The sequence below is a fragment of the Thalia democratica genome, chromosome 5 (genome assembly GCF_965202585.1).
Source record: "Thalia democratica chromosome 5, ktThaDemo2.hap1.1, whole genome shotgun sequence".
In the NCBI taxonomy this organism is placed as follows: domain Eukaryota; kingdom Metazoa; phylum Chordata; class Thaliacea; order Salpida; family Salpidae; genus Thalia; species Thalia democratica.
In genome coordinates, this window is record NC_139169.1 from 71,963,202 (window position 1) to 71,966,067 (window position 2,866).

The window sequence follows — 2,866 nt, forward strand, 5'->3', positions numbered from 1 at the left end:
CTACTTTTTGGTATTCTTCTTGTAATATTTCCTCTGTTTCTTGTATATCTTCAACCAGTTCGCTAACAGCAGCAGACTCGTTCAAGTCTTCAAGATCGAGTTCTTGATTAATTTGCCCTCGGAGCGATTGCAAACGACGCTCTGTTGCCCGTATGTCGTGTATCGGTTGCAGCCCCGCTCGTTGAAACGGCAACATCCGCAACATTCTATAAAGATCCTCCTGCAGTTCTATGAACCGGTGCAACTTCTGTATGGTTTGCTGTCTCAATTGTTGCATCATTTGGTCGACATCGAGAAGACTTTTGTTTTTCATGTTAATTAAAGCTTGCTGTTATTTTTTCTGTTTTCAATACATGTGTAAATAGGTTAAAAGATGTCAAATCAACAAAGATATATTTTTTGTATTAACTAGTTACTAGTGTATACTTTTATTGACAATTAATAGGATGTGCTTCTGTTAAACTTTAAGTTTAATAATAAAGAAAGCGAACAAAGGACACTTAATAAAAAAAAATATTTGATTAATAAATATATAGAGCTTCATTTCAAATGGCTGTACAAAAATGCTTATGTTCTTTGTTAAATTAAAATTTTACATGAGGTAAAGCTAAAAGGAACATTATTAAAAAATATAATTAAAAAATTCATTTAAAAATCACATTTGGTTTTGCCAGATTTATTATAAACAGATTTTAAAAAAATACACATGACTTGTTTATTTAATAGAGCTAAAACAGTATAAACTATTTTACTTTAGTTGTGATGACTTATTATATATATAAAACTTTAGAAAATTCTAAGATAACAATATTACTCATTCTTAATAAGTGTTTTAGTTTATTTTCATTGAGGCGTATGAAAAAATTATTCAATACTTACAATTATTTTAAATATTAAGAACAGTTAATTACTTTAAAGTACAAAAAATGGTAACGAGTTACAAAGACATAAACAAATTAATTAAATACTTGTTGTCTGCTAAGATTTATAGTACTCGAACTGTTTCAAACAAACTGCTGCTATCTTAAGTAAAACAAGAAACTTTACGGTAAATATTAAAGTGTAAGCTAATAACTTTTAGATGGGTCGTGTGTCGAATGTTAAAAATAATCAATTATATTTATTAAAAAAAAACTAAATAGATTATTTTAAATGTTTAAAAAACTACAACTTTCAGTTTTCTATGAGTAATATAAAACTAGCTAAATAAAAAAATATATATCACAGATGTTCTTGTGCTAAAACTTTATTTCAACTAACGGCGTTTCACTGCTCTCAAATGAATTTAAGAACAGATCTACGGAGTCTCAAAAAGCTCTAAGAATGAGACTCCGTAGATCTGTTCTTAAATTTATTTGAGAGCAGTGAAACGCCGTTAGTTGAAATAAAGTTTTAGCACAAGAACATCTGTGATATACATTCCGATAAGCTTAGCTTATCAGGATCTCCAGGATTTAACGCCTTATAACGTTACATCTTAAAAAAATATATATTTATGTTCAAGTGGTCTAAAATTATACTCGAACATTTTATAGTATATATCTGATATTTTTTGTTGTTAAAAAATTTATTTACAAATGTATAAAGCAGGGTTTCGCAAATTAGGCCAATTGTTCCTTTTGGGGGCTATGAGAGATATTCAGAGGCCATGAGTAGCAAAGGGGCCAAAGGGCTGCCATGAGCAGTAAAGAAGCCACAGGGGCCATGAGGTTAAAATTAGAATCTTACACTTGATATTCTGGAATTATTGATTAAGCAAGAAAAAGGTCTTAGGTGTGCTTCAAATGTAGTTTCGAAACTTACTCTAGAAATTCTAGAGTTTAAGAAGAAGAGAAAAAAATCTTAGGTGTCGTTTAAGTAATTGTGTTGGAGGAGACCATAGCTTTTTAAATTTCTTTAAAGGGGCCATACGAAAAACAAAACTTCGAAACCCTGGTATGTATTCTGATAATTTACAATTTTTTTAATGTTTTTTCAGTCTTTTAGCATAGCGTTTCTACTCAATTAAAATTATGTTATATACGAAAATTACAAACTAGTACTTACAATAACATGTTTCAAACATCTCTAGTACTACTGAAAGTTCTGATACATTTTAACGTAAGCAATTTATAAAGACTTTTATAACATGTTGTATTTTACAAAATATGTATAACTATTAAATTAATTTTTAAGGTGAACTTTTAAAAGTATAGAAATCACTATACTTGGACTAAATAGTTAGTTTAATAATACTTAAAAACAAATATTTGGAAAAACTAGCTCCGTATATTACTTTTCTGTTTAAAAAAATTTGCAAATATTATAGGCTTACACTTTTTTTGCAAAGTTTTACATAAATTTAACGAAAACTACTAGAAAAAAATACAAAAACAAACATACTATACTGTGGAAACTTTAAAGTATTTTTTTAGAAGTAAAAAAGATTCTTAAAAAATATGCTAGAGCTATTAAGAAACTTAAATTGTAGTTTTTTGTTTACAATACTGTATGTCTTGAATGTTTTATTCACAGCAAGTTTTGTACCTTTCATGGTAATTTTTTTATATTACAATACAATAGTATAAAGCATTATATAGTACATTTGGTTAAATAACGGGTATTAAAAGATCAAAAAAAAAAAAGGGATTTCAATATTTTAATTAAAAATAATTTTCAAATAACTTTTAGTAAGTATACTTGAATTAAAAAATGTTATAAGCTTACATTTGTTATTTGCACTTTAAAACTTTGTTAATAAGACGACTGTAAATGTTGCCTAAACGTAGGATTTAGTACAAGCTTAAAGAATAAAAAGATAAACTTCAGTAATATGCAGTTTTTTTAATAACTAGTTTTAATCTGTGTAATTACAAAAAGTTAGCAA